The sequence below is a fragment of the Ursus maritimus genome, unplaced genomic scaffold, assembly GCF_017311325.1.
Source record: "Ursus maritimus isolate PB19 unplaced genomic scaffold, ASM1731132v1 scaffold_12, whole genome shotgun sequence".
NCBI lineage: Eukaryota > Metazoa > Chordata > Mammalia > Carnivora > Ursidae > Ursus > Ursus maritimus.
The window spans coordinates 45,979,888-45,997,520 of record NW_024423564.1 but is presented as its reverse complement, the minus strand read 5'-3'; the positions used below and the strand labels follow the sequence as shown (position 1 = coordinate 45,997,520).

Below are 17,633 nucleotides of genomic sequence, written 5' to 3'. Positions count from 1 at the left end.
AAAGCCCAGACCTACATTATCTGACTCCTCTCTACCCGGCACAAACTCATTCTAACCCCTCATGGGCTTACTTCAGAGTGGTCTGCTTTCTCTTTTTCAAACAAGCACCTTTCCACTTGAGTCCTTTGCACTGTCATATGAGAGGTACATTCCATGTTTATTCAAGTTCACCTCTTCCCAGAAGCCTTTACTGCCCACCTTATCAAAAGTAGCCCTCTGCTCCCCATCTCCCTCATCATCTAGTCATTCTCTCTGACCTTATTTATCAAAATGGTTACATTATTTGTTATAATTCCCTTATTAACATTTTTTGGGTCTCATTGTTTGCTTGTTTATAGCTGATTTCCTCTACTAGAAAATAAGCTTCATCAAGGTGGGCCAGAGTGTGTGTAGTTTGCTAATCTAGTTCTAGTGGCTGGCACCGTGCTTGACCCAATTAGGTGCTTCAAAGATAGAACTGTATGCATAAGTGAAAGAATAAGTACTTCATAGGTTGTTAAGAAGGTTAAATGCATAGTCCTGGCAAGAAATAAGTGATTAATTGATATTCGTTAATGTTATTATTACTAATGATACCGAGATAGAAATGGGCTTTTGTAAAGACTGCCATCTAGAGAGGAAGATATGGCTGTATAATAAGCCAACCACTATAAGCCAAGTACTATAACAACATTATTGCATGCATGGGGCTTTTGTGACATGGGGACATGCAGATGTGCTCAGGGAATATTTACTGAACTGTTGTTTTGATGTGAATGTTCTTCAAGAGCATGGCCTAAGAATAAGCACCACGTGAGGGTAGAGGGTGGAGGGAATGCCAATCTTCCTCATTAGATTTAACATTTTGGTACTTTAGAGGTAACAGTCTGCTGTCCAAGGTAGAGAATCCAGTACAGGCCAGGGTGCTCTATCTGTTGACTTTCTCATTTGCTTCATCATCCCTACTCAATGTTTAGCATATCCTGGTGTAGATCATGTTCATGCTTTCACGACCTTCTCCACTCCTCCCTACTGCTGATTTCAAAGAGGGATTTATGAGGCTTAGCCCTCCCATAGTCTCCTCAAAGCATCTCCAAAACTACCCTCCATTAAATTCATTCAAGTGAAGGCATGACCCTGTTACAGAACTGTAGCTTCAAGACCAGCCCTCCAACCTCCTCCTTCTAACCTGTTTGCTGCTCCTAGGTAGACATTTTGGGAGCTGCTACCTCCCTCTTTACTCTTTCCTCTGCTCACACCCTATAATCATTCTCCCCAATTCTACAGATTATACGTTTATCTTCATAGAATGTTCTATATCTGCATCCCTTCTCCCCTCACCAGCTTTCAGTACTTACAAGTTTATTCTTAGGAAACATATTCCCTCCTATTAGAAATTCTTCAGAGCACAGTTGTGGAGATAAGACTGACCTCTCAAATTTTATGATTAGAACCACAATATTTCCATGTTGATAAATTATAGATACAGCAAGGCAGTTTCTTTTCCCACCAGGATTTCTGTTTGGGAATACTAAAACTGCCAAACAGTGAGAGAGAGACAACACGATCATTTTTTCTTGGTTGATTTTTCACATCAGGGATATGCACTGGCAGAGGTTGAAATAAGAACATTAATTTTATTTTAAACTGAGGAAATACAAAAAGCAAGATCTTCATGTTATGTAGAGAATATATTATTGGTAGGGATGGCTCTGGTGAGTCACCACTGAGTAACTTCAGTTTGTTGATTTTGTGGACACACAAAGATCAGATGATGCCCATCAAGTTTGATGAGACACTAATGACAGTTACCCTTCTGGCAATACTATCCCTGAACTTATTAAGAGTAGTGAAAAAACTGTCACTGAACCTCTCTGAGGGCATAGTAGGCCACTGGTGGGAGAACAGGGAGAGAAGGGACTGTGTCTGGCTGAATGGATAGTGATTACAACTGATGAACTTTTAGGAGTAGATCAACAAAACATTTTGCCTCTTCAGATTATCAGGCAATAGATTTCCTGTGAGTAACATTCTCAGAGAATCTCTTGCCGTAGAACTGTAAAAAGAAGCTTCAAAGAAAATCCCACAAAAGTTAATGTGTGCTGCTAGGAGAGATTTCAGGGTGGTAGTGGTCATCATTATAAACAACAACAACAACCACAATAGTAATAATTGCAACAGTATATGGGACAGCAAACATATATACAATGACAATATAAAAACAGACAATATCAGAGAAAGTAAAGAGCCAGTGATGGTGGCTAAGAATTATTTAGCACCTAATGAATGTTTTTATGCTTATTTTATCTATTCATACAACAAACTAAAAAGGTAATAAGCAAATAGCAGAGTTGAAGTTTGAAACAAAAGCAGTTTGGCTTCAGGGTCCATGCTCTTAACTACTGTACTTTATCATTCTGTTCTATGCAATATAATATAATATAATATAATATATAATATAATATAAATATAATATGATGTATCATAACATAACATAATATGGCTTCTGCACGGTGTATTGTAGTTGTCTGTGGACCTGTTCATATGTGTATTTTCACCAATTTGTAAGCTCCATAAGAATGGGGACTGGGTCTGTTTAGTTTACCATGGAGTTCCCAGAAGCTAACCTAGTGCAAAGTACCTAAGTGTCCAAACAATATTTATTGACTGACTAGTGTTAACCAGCAAAACTGAGACAAAATAGGCACTTTTGGACTTAAATACTGAAGGACAAAATGAATATAACACTATTGTGCATCTTCCCTTTGAGAAACTCAAGTCCCCCTCATTTTCTGCTATTGTGTGCCATAATGTTAGAAAGCAAGATTAACAAGGATATTGCCAACGGCAGGCAGAAGGCAGTGGACTCAGATGAGAAACAAGAGAGAAGAGTTTTCTCAAAAGCTTTTGCTATGTGCCCATCAGTTTCAGAAAAGGTTTGAGATATAGCTTGGCATGACAGAAATCACTGAATCCTGAAAATGTGCTCCATTTTAATTACAATTTTATTTATAAGAGTATAATCAACTAGACTGAGACACGAAGTACAAATTCCTCTTGGATCTTAGTCCCCCATACTCTTCTCCTAAAGAAAAAATTGTTCAGTCCAGATTAGAACAACAAACATGTTATTTACAGGCTTTGTGTCTAGGACACAACTGTGAGAGGTCTGGAAGAAGCCCATTATCACCCAGACATTCCAAAATCTTACCAATCCACGGGCATGAATGAGGTCGATTTTATCAATACTCAGGCTCTTCATTTCTAAACTCGTGGAGGAGTTTGGGTACCTTTCAAAGTTCCACCATCCCACAGATATTTTTGGAAATCCAGAAGAGTTTTTAATATAATTTTGTAAATTAGTATAAACTTCTGTTATGCCATTTCATTTTCATTTCTACTACAGTCACTAAGGCCTCTGCTGATTCATTCCAGTTCTGATGCTGTGAATCTTTATGGCACTATAGAATTTGGCAGTCTCCTACGAGTACAAAATATTCACATACAAGGTTAGTGAGGGTTGTTTGGGTCCTGAAATGTTAAGCTATTTAGGGAGAGATCCACTTTCTTTTCTCATTCATGATTCTTTATCTTCTTGGAGTGCATATGGCCACCAGGGCACCAGATTGGGGTGGAATTTTATTATCTGCCACCTCACTATGTCTTTTCTGTCATCTAATCTTCAAACTCTGTTGTGAAATTGCCATTATAGATTCCTTTTTCCCTTGGTACGGATTCTTTCTCAGGGGCTTTGCCATATTTCTGTGCCATCTGGCAACCTTACTTTCTCCCTCTCCCAATCCAATCCAAAAAAAATATGTCTGTGTATATAAATCTGAATTATTCTCACCGTGTTGTGAATCAACCCCCACGTAAATCAGTGAATACAAATAATGTGTAGGATGCCATCTAACTCCATATGACAGTTATGTCTGACTGTGAGCCTTGGCTCAGCTGTGACCTCATCATGTAAGATACTGTAATCAATTTTATTTCTAAATCCCAAGATATGTCTATCAATGGCCAGATATTCCCTAGAGATTATACCCACTCATTCATTGGAATCCCCTTTTTTTTATGGAAGTGAGGAGAAGTATTCAGGGACTGTATTAGTCAGGGTTCTCTTTATATATGTAATAATATATATATATGTGTGTGTGTGTGTGTGTGTGTGTGTGTGTGAAATTGGCTCATGCAATATGAAGGCTGAGAAGTCCCAAGATACGCAGTTGGCAAACTAGAGACTCAGGAGAGCCAATGGTGTACTTCCAGTCCAAATGCCAGCTAATTTGAAGTCCAGAAAGAGCCAATGTTTCAGTTTGAATCTGAAGGCAAGAAAAAACTGATATTCCAGTTTGAAGACAGTCAGTTAGGAGGAGTTTCCTCTGACTCAAAAGAAAGTCAGTCTTTTTGTTATAGTCAAGCCTTCAACTGATTAGATGAGGCTCACCTACATAAGGGAGAGCAATCTACTTTATTCAGTCTACAGATTCAAATGTTTATCTCATTCAAAACACCCTCACAGACACACTCAAAATAATGTTTGACCAAGTATCTGGGCACCCATTGCCCAGTCAAGCTGATAAATGTAGTGAACCATCGCAGGGATCTTATGCCCTGATTTTCATCTTCGTAAGATATGTTTATCTACTAAATAGCTCGAGGCCTGGGTAGAAAGCAGTCAAGTCCCCAAAAAGCTAGGGAAATGGAATCTTAAGCTTTGGAAACATTGTAGAATGGAGCTGTATTGTAGAATCTCTTATATATAATAAACAAACAAGAAACTCAGCTGAAAAATATAGTCTCTAACAACTATCAACAAGAAAAGGCAAACAGCATAATATCAAACATTTCAGAAAGGTAGCAGCTATGGAAAGAAACAGAAGATTCTGGAGTGGAGCAGAACTGTCCCCATTACCAAAAAGCCATTTGGGAATGTTAACAGAGTTCTGAGAATTCTCATTATTTCTTCCAAATCTAGAGAGAATAAAATTAGGAGCATATACTTCTGTTTTCCTTTCTCAAACTGGTTGGTTGACAGTATGAAACCATAGAGATGAACAAGTACTGATTTTCTCTGAAAGAGGTTGAATTATTTAGGTCAAAATTAGTCTACAAATGACAGAAAATTGAAAATAGTAGCTAATTAAGATATGCATGTATTTCTTTCTCACATAAATGTCGCAGGAGTTGACCTTGGCCTGGGTTATGATGCTGTGTATAATGGGCAATCTGAGGCTTCTTCTGCCTTTGTGATCCAGTATTTGTTGTTTCGACCTCATGGAAAAGAACATGACATTCACATTCCAAGCAGTGGAATGGAGAAAAGAACAAGGATACTGCCTCTTGTGGGAGGTTCCTGAAAGCTTTTACACACTTTTCTTGCATCCAGTCAGCCAGAAATTGGTGACTACACTCAACTGAAAGGGAGATACAAATATGTAGTTTTTATTCTGATGAGCAGTGAGCACACCTTATGATACTTCATGAGAAAGTGAGTGGATATTGGAGAGAAGCAATCCTAATACTAATTTTAAGGACCAACCTGAAGGCTGAGACTATTCCTTTGAGACTAGCATATTTTCCACAATTAGGGGAATTTTAGCTTCAGTATAGGGCATTTAACAAATTCCAGCAGAGCAGAAACCCTGGATTATAGAAGAGACTGCAGATCAGTTCAAGTCAACTTTGATCTCTTCACCTTACCCTTTCTGCCAGGACCTCAGGTTACAGACCTGTAACCTTGTGCATGGAACGTAAACACTATAACACCTCAAAGTACATAGGTAGTTTGGAAGAGAAAACAAACTCATTTCTGATATTGAACGAAGGAATCAGGAATATATTTACACTACAGAAAAGAAAAGAAATAAAATTAGAGAATTGGGATAAAACTGCTCAAGGATGAACAAATGGAGAAAAAATGGCTTAGCACAGCTATCTAACCAACTTAAAAAAAACTTGTTTTTTCAAATAATTTACAATGCAAAAGACTAAACCCAACTTTGAAGAAACAAAAACCCAAGGAACAGAAAGAAATTCCTCACAAGAGATTTACGCTATGAAATAACTTAAGAATATAATTAAGTAAAACAAGAAATCAAAGAGAAGACAGAACAGCAGAATGAGATTAAAAGGAAGGTTGCATGCTAAAGAAACAAAGTAAGGATCAAAATAATATCATTTGGAACTACTGAAGATGTCAGACTAAAACGTAGAAAATAGCAGTGATTAATAATCTATTTGTATTACAGTAAATGAATATGCAAATAATTCAAGGCTAGAACCCTGATTGTATTTCCATTTCAAACATGACCAAAAAAGTTCTGGGGCTTGTGCATCATGGATATGATTAGATGGAGGGGATTGTTACAGCTAGCCCAACAAAAACTTTTTTTTTTTCAGTAAATTCAACGCCTTTTTTTTTTTTTTTAAGTCATCCAAGACTGAAGAGACAAGTGTGGAGTGTGAAAATAGCATGCAGCATTTGACATTTTAAAATTTGTTTTCTACTAGCTCCATACAAAGAAGAGCTTGCTCCAGGGCTGGCCTGCGATTTGGTCCCACAACCAAAGCTCAGCGTGGTGAGGTGAATGCCCCGTACAGACCGGACAGTTGGCAATTTACTCCATCTTCTTGGTAGCATTTGTCCCACACGCTCCCGCCTCTGCTGGTTTCCTTGAGATTGCTACAGAAGTCAGAGAAGACACATGCATGGCTTTGAAAAGTGGTGTAAATTTTTCTACTTGCATGAACTATATTTATCTAAACTAAAACTTGGCTTGGAAAGGTATTTGTATTATGGCTAGGTCTGTTTGTCTACATTTCTTTAATTTATGCAGTATATGTTAATTACTCTTTTCATGTGAAAATATTTTGACATTGCTTTTTCTCATTTCTTTGACTTCTTGAATAATTTTATCCGGAGTCTGCCTCTGAAGCACATCTGCTCTCTGGGCTTCTAGCCTTTTATTTAGTGTATACATCCTTCAGCACTGGCGCCCAAGCCTCTCGTTCCTGAAATCTTCAGACATTTTTAGCAAATTGGAATATTATTATGGAGGTGACTTCAGGCAATCTCATTTCCAAAGGTTAATTCTGGATAATCACCTCATCTAGACATTCAAAAAAGTAAAGATACACATTCAGACTAATCAAATTTAGACTTATTCATGTTCCAAGAACAAAACAAGGTACTTAGTTGTGAGCCGAGGCAGGTCATTCAACAAAATTGGATCTACCTGACCCTCTCAGAAGCTATATAATGTGTTTTATCTGTTGTCAGAGGATGATCAAAAAAATGCAATTGCTCTTTGCATGAAGGGAAGCGTCATGTGAATTCAGATATAACGCTTCTTACTCCCTCTACTCTTGAAATCTAAGAAATGTGCATGAGGAAGAAGACGTGTATTTGTGAACTTGAGGAATGGATTTGGGAAGGTTTCATCTCTTCAGCCTAATACGTAGACAAGCTTTCTACACTCAAATGCAGCAACCTAGAGAGTGCCCACCCCAGAGAGGAGTCCTTTCCCCTGTCGTCGTGCAGTACACACATCACGTTCCCCATCACTGTCCTTTCCTGACAAAGCATCACTCTAATGGGCCATTTAAGTGACTGAAGAGAAGACAAACACGTAGTTCAGAGAGGCTCTTGTTCACTAATCACTTTTCCACACAGCTGATAAATTTTTACGGTTTTTTAAGCTGGTATTTCTGAAACATCTTGTTAACAGTTACTATTAGGAAACGTTCACAGGTACAATAGGAATAATGCCGCTTCTCGTTGTTACTATCTTGGTATCTGGCCTATCAAGGTATTTAGAGAAAAATGTGGAACTGCAGTGCAGATTTTTCTCAGGGTACACTGAAGCAGCCTTTGCTATAGCTGTGAGATTTTAAAAAGTATTTTCCAAGACATCTATCTTATACAGACAAGACTATTTTAAATTGGACTCATTAAATCATTTGTTGTCACAGCCAACAGCCGTGTGGAGGCTAGTTAACAAATGAAAAATGAGCCTTTCTAACTTGTTTACTTTATATGGATGCTTTCTTTATTTCGTTTTTTTCCCCCCTCTGGTAGCACATTGACTTAGGGGATCTTGTTACAGTACTGCCTGACAAAAATTAAAAATGTGAAGGCTGAAAATACTAGAGACGTAATGCCCCAGTTCACATAAAATGCTGGTGAAGAGGTTCCCACTGATAGCGATACCGGGGCCTATCTTCTAGTTCAAGGAAGAGAACCAATTAAAACCTCATTTACTTTGTTGAAAGGTAACACAGAATTACTTGAGAAACACAGAATTCTTGGCACAGAAAGAAAAAAATGATGGTCCTAAATTCATCTCTGAGTTTTTCCTTGGAGCCCCTATTCTGCCAGCTGGAGATTGTTTTCAACAATATAAGCTAAAGTACCTTTGTTAATTTATTCAGTCCGTCACTCACTCACTCACTCACTCACTCATTCGGTTGTTCATCAGTCCGCTTCTAAATGCTACAGTGTATGGAAGGCATCCTTTACAAGTTTATTGGCAGGTAGTGTTTTTCTTTGTTTTTGGTATATGTTAATCTTTAGTTAATTTCAGTTTATAAATATTCTCTTCTTGGTCAACATTAAAAATTTTTTTTTCATACTACTGCTTTCTTAGCTATGGCCTAAAAAATATGTTCATTTATATATTTTTTGGGTTTTATTTTTCATCGAGGAGTCCTTTTTAAAGTTTCCTCACTTTTGTTTATTTCCTACTGGCTTTTCCTGGATGTGTTGCCAAGTCTTAAGCAAAGTAGAATGGCATTTTCTGATTAGCCCCATTAAATACTTTGTATCTTAGAACTTACAATAGGAAAATGTTGATGATGAAAAAGAACTTTGGGAACAGCTAGATCAAAGTTTGAATTTCACTTCCATCAATTTTCTTCCTTGGAAAATGGAGTTGACAGACGCATTAGAGGTTAATCTAAAGAGAAAACGAACTATGCATAGAGTTCCCTGCACGTAACAGACACTCAGTAAGTGTCACATCTATTCAGAAAACTTAAACAACAAGCAAAACAAATTCTTTTGAATTCTCAAGTGGTATCTAATTTTTGGCCTAGTATCTACCAGGGGTCCCTTTAGCTCTTTAGCTTTATCCTTTGTGATGAATGATGAGATTCCACTGAATTTTATGCAAATATTTGTATTTTTTAAAGAGTTCAAGTCAAATCCTCAAAGTTCAGTCGGTTTAGATTTTTGACGTCATTGGTATTACTTGAGAATTGGGTCATTACTGATATATAGGATTATTTACAGTTCCATTACCATGATAGACACCCTCCCCCCAGGTCACTAGTAACAATGTTAGCTAAGCACAAACCTCATAACAACCCTAGAAATAGCAACTTAACATAGTCCTACAATTTAATTTATTCCTACTTGTCATTGCTCTGTTCTGCGGTCTGGTAGTCAGTCTGTAGACTATCACAGAAAACATATTTGAACTAATTTCTCAAGCTATTTTACTTCCTTCAAATTTCCCATTAACTCATATAGTCCACATTTTATTCATTTAGTAGTTCCCCCACTTATTCAAAAATTTTATCGTCCTGAGCTTCCTTCCCTGTTCTCTAGTTTCCCAGTTGAAGCTGGATATCTCTCATCTGTCGTCTTGTACTCACTCAGTAAATTGATACTGAATGCATAGCATGTGCCAGGCATTCTTGGCACTGAAGAAAACGCAATAGATAAAACATATTCCTTGACTTCTTGGAAGTTTCAGTGGAAGGTGGAGAAAGGCCAATGATTATTGTCTAAGCAAATAAATAACCAATCTGATTTGAAAAAGTGAAGAATGCTGTGAAGAAAATAAAAGATGGATGGGCGTCTGGGTGGTTCAGTCAGTTAAGCTTCGGACTCTTAATTTTGGCTCAGGTCATGATCTCAGGGTCCAGCTCAGCACAGATTCTGCTTAAGGATTCTCTCTCTCCCTCTCCTGCTGACCCTCCCTCTGCTTGTGTGCTCTCTCTCTTTCAGATAAATAAATACATCTTTTTAAGACCAGAAGAAGAAAATAAAAGATGGCAATGGGAAAGGGACTTGGTGGAGTGACGGTGGTATAAAGGTGGTGAAGGGTGATTATTTCAGCCAAGATGCCCAGGGAAGGGTTGCCAGAAGTGGGACCCAAACGATGAGAAAGGAAAAACATTACAGGCGGAAGAGCAGCAAGATGAAAGGCCCTGAGATGAGAATGAGATGGGAATGGGTCTGGCATTTCTGAGGCATGAAATGAGGGTTAGTGTCGCTGGGATGAGGTGGATGAGGGAAAGCGTGAAAGGAACTGATGCTGAAGAGGCAGGTAAGACTCAGGTCATGTAGGGCCTGGTCGGGTGTGGTAAGGTGTTTAGGTTATTTGTTTTTCCTAAAGGCAGTGAAAAGACACTGGAGTGTTTTAAGCAGCAAGTGGATTGATCTGATTTATGCTTTGAGAAGATCATTGTGGCTGTTGTATGGAGAATAGACTGGAGATTGTGAGGTTATAAGTGTTGAGGCAGGGAAACTAGTTTGGAGCCTATTTCAGTAGTACAGGTGAGACGTAGTGGTGGTTTGGACTAGGGTTTTAAGAACAAAGCTACGAGGAATTGTCAGATCTGGGAGAGATTTGGGGGGCAGTGCCAATAGGACTTGCTGGTATGTTGGGTGTGAGAAGTGATGGAAACAGTGGTGCCTTGCTGGATTTGGCACCGAGAGACTAAAACCTACAGAACACTTGTCACGTGGTACTATCATTCCTGTACATCACTTCATGCTCTGCTATGGAGCCTGGAAGATCCTTGAAAAACGTGAATCCTTCCTGTTTATCTTTGGATTACCAAAACCATTGCATAGGTCCTGTTCAGTAAGTATTTGTGGAATGAATGGAAGACATAGAGGTAAATCTAAAATTATTCAACTTGACAGAATCATAGCTGCTGTGTTAAAAACCACAGGGCGTGTGGTGTGGTATAAGAATAAAGGATGCAACTTCTTGGCAAAGACACCAGGATGTTTACAGGTGAAAAGCAAGTATAAAACACATTTATGGATAGAAAAATATTTTCTTACCTGAATGATGAAAGTTCAAAAATAGATAAGACGTAGGTCCTTCTTTAATTGCTTTAATTGCTTAAACTTTAACTACCTTAAACTTTAAGCTGCTATTTGTGATATTAGAGAGATCTGTATCAATTAGAATACTTTTGGATACAATTGACCTAAGTCCAAACCTCAGTAGTTTAGGTAGAGAGAATACTCACTGGCTCATAGAAAAACAACAGCAACAACAACAAAACCAGGATAAGGCCTACCTTGGGAAATTGCTCAAACGGGGTTTAAATGATGTTACCAAGGGTTCGTTTTCCTTGATAGCTTTGTTCTTTATTTTAGCTTTACCTTGATTCTCAAATGGTTACAAGAGGGCAGCATGAACTCCTGTCATGATTTTCAGTGCGAGAAAGAGGTCTCCGACAGTGGAATGAAGGTCTTGAGCCTGGCTCTCATTGGTTCACTTTTGATCACGTGTCCAGCCCTCAGCCAATCTGTGCGGCAGAAGAGAAGAACCTTGGGATACTATTGGGAAGAAAATGGAAAATGGCAGAATGAATAGGAATGTTGTCTCTCCATTTTTAAGCATGTGTATGTGTGGCTTTATACACTTGTTTTTTCAAAAAAGAAGTAGTTGATATTTAGAGATACATTAGACTTTCAACTTCAAGAATGTAAAGACGGGGCGCCTGGGTGGCGCAGTAGTTAAGCGTCTGCCTTCGGCTCAGGGCGTGATCCCGGCATTCCGGCGTCGAGCCCCACATCAGGCTCCTCCGCTAGGAGCCTGCTTCTTCCTCTCCCACTCCCCCTGCTTGTGTTCCCTCTCTCGCTGGCTGTCTCTGTCGAATAAATAAAATAAAATCTTTAAAAAAAAAAAAAAGAATGTAAAGACCTTCCATTATTTTTGTGTCCCTGGGACTTACTGCTGTAAAGTAGGCACTAAATAATACTTGTTGAATGAATAAGTAAACATGAGATGTCCTTTAAGTTTATAGAAATCTTTGGGGGACTTTGCTATCAACTGGTGTGATAAAACAAAATAATTCCTGTGCGTGTGTATAAATAGTTTGGGAAAAAGATTCATAGATGATCCAAATAATGCAGAGAGGAAATTGTTAGGCTCAATTATGGCATCCTGAAGAGGTTTTGCAAGTTGAGATTTTGGCCTGCATTTTAAAATTTGGATTCTTTTTGATCTCTTTCACCTTTTAGGTATAAAATAAACACCATATTTCCTATGGCATTTCAGAAACTGAACTTGATAATTCTGGCAGTGCTATTTTGCTCTTTCAAGACATTCAACAGCAAGCACATATGTGTCTGACTAAATGTCACTGTGCTTAAGATTTCTTTAATTTGGATTTGGAAGCTGGCGAAGGGAGAAGCAAGACAGAACTTTTAAGTTTCTTATTACCCTGTCCCATGATGTGTCTTTGTTCATTTGATTCTAATGATTCCAACAGGAGTTGAAACAAAAGCTGAAGGATTGGCCTACCATGGGTTAATTACTTAGTAAAAGGGCTATTTCTTGAGTCTGTTGGTGGGGAATGGGTCAGAAAAGACTAATTAGACAAGCTTCAAGTTCTAGGGAAATGCTAGTGGAACAGGTGAAAATAAACTGGTGATAATTGAGGGGCTAATTATCCTCCACCTAACAATTGACCACCAGGTGTTCTGCAGCACATGAAAGAAGGGACTGACAGAGCAACAGAGGCTTTTCTTTTTTTCCCAGAGAAATGAGGAGAGTGTGGGGAAACACACACACACACACACACACACACACACACACACACACACAATCCCCAGAGGAATTTGTAATGTGTAAAACGGTGTTTCTTGTATTTTTCACTTGTTCTTTCCTGCTGCATTGGGTAGAAAACTGGACCAAGGATATGTGCTTGTGTTTTATTTGTTTTTAAAGAACGAGTGTGCCTTCTGGTCTGTGTACTCATGAAGAATTTCAGTGTTGGGTATACATATAGATATATCCTTATAATTAAGATCATGGTAACCATCTACCTGGCACATTTATTAGACAGAAAGTTTACTGGCATTTAGAAAGGCCATTATGAATAACAGAATGAAAACCCACCAGTCTGAATTGTTACGAGCAGCGGCTTTGTAATGACCAAACCTTCTCTTACACGTGCTGTACTGGAATATAATGAGTTCTTAGACTATCTCCAGGGGTAAAAGGGGATGTTACCAGGATATCCTGTAAAGGATCTTTCAACTCCCTTTTTCTGTCCTAATCTGTCATTTTGTTAAAAATCAGCATTCAGAGTTCAGTAACTAAACGGGACTATCTTTGATGTAACATTTTACAGGTAGCATAAATCAGTCGAAAGAGTGGATACCTAGGATTAATGATTACCATGACAATAATGTAACATCCATTCAGAAATATGTCTACAAGCCAGAAATGGCATGACAAAGGTAGAAAACATTTTTTTTTAAATGGCAAAAGTGGAAAGCAGGTTGTCAGAAGAATCAAGCTCACACATATATGACTCTTGTCCACCAGTTCTGATTCTGCTGTCTTGAATGGAACAGGATCATTCTGTGGTCGAGGGTGGAGACAGCATCCCCTCTTTGGTCACTTTGCTCTGGAGCGAGGACACCTGCCTTTCTCGACTGCCCTTAACATGGGTGGAGCTCCCGATAGTGACACCGCTCTGGCCTCAGACAGCTCTGCTGCAGGTTAAATGGCTGCTTTGAGAAAGTCCTCCCCCCTGCCCCTGTTGTTGCCATTTCCCTTGGAAAGCCAAGCAATCAAGGGTGACTTTGGAACCAGATTTGAATCATCGCTCTACCACTTACTAGTGCTGTGACTTTGAGCAAAGACCTTAAATTTGCTGACTTTTTCTTTTTCTCGTCTGTAAAATAGAAGTAATGATTACAACCTTGCGGGGAACTTGTAAGGATTAAATAAGATGTAAAATGTCTTTTGTACCATTAAGGTTTAACTGGAAAAACAAAACTGCTGTGTGGTGTGTAAACACCATGAGTGTATTATATAGGAAATGGAATACAGAAAATGTGTTACAAATGTAATGTGATAGCTAAAAAGACAAACGGGGAACGATTAAGCAACTTAGTGGTTAGTAGCAGCAGGAAGCAAGTTCTACTGCTATGCCAAAAGGATAGAAGGAGAGAACAGGGAACACAGGGATTATGTTGGTTTTGGCAAGCTGGACTGCAGCCAGTATGTGTCCGAGGAGGACACACTTGACAGTGATGCTCTCAGAAACAGAGAGAAAGAAGGAGAAATGCCTCACCCTCCAACCTCCATCCCTTGTCTTCCATTAGCTGAACTCATCCAGAAGCCACCAGACATGGGAGCCAGCCTGAGAATACAGCAGTCTGCTGGGCGCAACTCCCCTGAGATATAGAGAATGGGAGGAAAGCAAAGAATGGCTCAGGTGGTAATAGTCCAATGACTGCTACCCTTGGCATGTTGCCTGATACACGGTAAGTACTTGGTTGGGGAGTCAATGGATCCATGTCTTCCCTTTCCCTTGGGTCCAGGAGTCTTGTAGTTCTCTTTCCCCTCTCTCTCTTCCTTGCCCTGATCTTTTAAAGTTCGCTAGAGCCTGGGAGAGATTAGGGAAGAAACATCAGCCTCTGCCTAGGGCCTGTATTCTCTCTAATGCTTCTCTCTTCCTACACAACTGAACTCCTTGGAATCCCTTTCTTTCCCTCTATTTTTTTTTCTGAGAGAAAACAATTTATTCTTAGATAAATGCAGGAAATGAGGATTTTCTTAAGATCTCTCACCTTCTTAAATAGCTGCTGAAAAATCAAGAAACTTTATTCTTGACCCCTGGCTACATTTATTAGAGAGTTCCTAATAGACTTGTGTATCCGATCTCCCTACTCTCAGCAAGGCATCAAAACTTTGAGCACTGTAGCGGGATGAGGAGAATGGAGACAACGCAAAAATACACCTGTCCTTACAGGTAAGTCTGGATTTGACGGAGAAACAGCAAGGAAGGAAGATGGAGAGCCAAAATGAGCAAGACTGTATTCCCTTCATCGTCTGGATGTTGTGAATGATTATCCTGAATAAAAGAATATTGAATTATTTTCAGCATCTTCTGATTAAAGGGGCCATATACCTTCCAAAAGATTTTGAACCAAAATAAACAAACCAAAAAAAAAAAAAAAAGGTTAAAGATTTGACTTATTGAGAAGTAGGCCTCCGTTACGTGAGTAATTAATCTACTCTGGACTGCTCTGGCCTTGTTTTACAGTATTCGAACGAGGCGTTACTGTATAGCAAAGCCTGCTTTTTCTTTTTCTTTTTAAAGTAAGTTGCCCCACATAGAATCATCAAAGGTTTACCACTTTCTAAAAGCTGAATGAAGGACCAGATTACATTTGTATTATAAAACATATTACTTTTTCATTTTTCTGTGTTTAATATGCATGTAGAAATTAGATGTTAAAGATCAGAAAAAGACTACAATCGCCTTTTTCTTCTATTGTGCACGTACCCGTCTAAGAAGCCCCCAGACTTAGAACGAGGCGTTAGGAGAAGCTTCTGTGGAGCAGGGAGTCATGGGGATGAAGGTTAAAGATAAGAGAACTCTGAGTGTGGATTTTAATCCAATTGGGAAGCTGTCAGCAACATAATGAGAAGCACAAGCTGCGGAGGGACCATGCAGAATGCAGCTCTAAACCACAACCTATGACAATTTAGAAAATCCATCTTTTTTAGCCTTAAAATAAAAGCTTTCCCCACTTCAAGGACTGTCTGGAGAGTATGTCTTCTGTAAACTCTGCACGAAGACCGATTTAAGATCACCGAGAGAAGAGTACAACATATTTCATTGGGGAGACTTTTCCAAATTAGAATAGCTCTTCTCTTGCGATGTTTTATCCTATTAACTCTTCAGTGGTTTGAAGTTCTTGATTTTGTATGGCTCATGTGTTCCTGTTTTTTGGAAAGATACTTAGCCAAAGTCTAAATTCTTTGGAAAGAAAAGTCAGGAGGGTCTGATTGAGTCAGCGCCAATAGCCACCAGTCCCCAAGAGAAGAGATCGGTGACTAAATCAGCTGAGTACTATACTAAAACTTCTAGGCGGGCCAAAGGATCTACTACCCAGAAAACCGGCACATGTCGGAGGAGAGGGAGTGGTGAGAAAAGGGGGATTATAGATTCCAAGCCAAGGTAGTGAATTTTATAAACACTGTAAGTTTTTAGGAGAACGCCTGATGTTTTCATTAGTTAAGTGGTGTCATTGTTTACAAGGAGCAAAAATTCACTCAAGCTAGTGAGACAAAATAATTGACATATTAATTTGTGATTTGGGGTTGTTCTTTAGCTTCTTTTTCCTCATTTCAAATTGATAGCCAGACTTTTTTTTTTAATGTAATTATTTTCCACTCTGTTTTATTTTTTTTCCAGCTTTATTGAGATATCATTGACATACATCACTGCCTGAATTTCAGGCATATAGCACAAAGGTTTGACTTACGTATAGTGTGACCTGCTTACCACAATAAGTTTGGTTAACATCCATCATCTCATATAGATACAATAAAAAGAAATGGGGGAAAAAAAGAAACAAGTTATTTTCTCCTTGTGATGAGAACTCTTAGGATTCACTCTCCGAACACCTTCTCCGTGTATCATACCCCAGCAGTAACTGTAGCTGTCATGCTACACATTGCTTCTCTAGTACTTATTTATCCTATAACTGGAAGCTTGTACCTTTTGACCACCTTCTTCCAATTTCCCCACCCTCCCCCCACCTCTGGTAACCACATTCTGATCTCTTTTTCTATGAGTTTGGGGGTTTTTCTGTTTTGTTTTTTAGATTCCACATATAAGTGAGATCATACAGTATTTGTCTTTCTCTGGCTTATTTCACTTAATGCAAGGCCAACAAGGTCCATCCATGTTATCACAGAAGGCACATCTCTCTCCTTTTTTATGGCTGAATAATATTCCATTATATATATATACACATATATGTATATGTATATATATATATACACACACACACACACACATGTATACACACACACACATATATATATGTATATATATACACACCATGACTTTTTTATTCTCATTCATCAATGGACACTTGGTTGCTTCCATGTCTTGCCTACTATAAATATTGCTGGATAGCCAGGCTCTTTATATTTCATATCCTCAGGGTCTTTTGCAGGATGCAGATTAGAATTTGCTGAAGGTACTAGCTCCTTCTCTCCTTTGTGAAAACTTATACTCCTTGAAAAGATTATGTAAGGAAGGAGAGAAAAAGGGATGCTCTTAAGAGAGTTTGGAAGGGAAAGGATGAGGGCAAGGACGAGATTTTTTCCTATCTCAGTATGGTGAGAGGATGGCTTTTGTGGGTCCTATTGGAAGCAGGGTCTTGCTCAGTGCTCAAAACAGTGACATCAGAAGGGACATAACCTCAGAAAGGATGGAATTGTGGCCACTGCTGGAGCCTAGAGCTAAGGCACAAGATCCTCCAGCTTCATTAAAGTTTCACACACTAAGCTCAGCAAGAAAGCGGCTGAGCCTTCAAATCCCAAGAGACCTCAAAGACTGAGATAAAATGTATTTCAGCATTAATT

At 38.8% G+C, this 17,633-nt stretch overlaps 1 long non-coding RNA gene across 2 annotated transcripts in view; it reads left to right on the top strand.

Moving 5' to 3' along the window:
• LOC103663012 overlaps window positions 1–15,176 on the top strand; it is a 144,037-nt gene extending 128,861 nt beyond the window's left edge. Inside the window, exons 7-8 of one of the 2 annotated variants that reach the window (XR_005834134.1) lie at window positions 14,351–14,512; window positions 14,925–15,176. This is a non-coding gene — a long non-coding RNA (uncharacterized LOC103663012). Of the gene's footprint in view, window positions 1–11,383; window positions 11,795–14,350; window positions 14,513–14,924 lie in introns of those variants that run through there. The other variant, XR_005834132.1, reaches the window with a different exon arrangement.
• The last annotated feature ends 2,457 nt before the right edge of the window (window positions 15,177–17,633 follow it).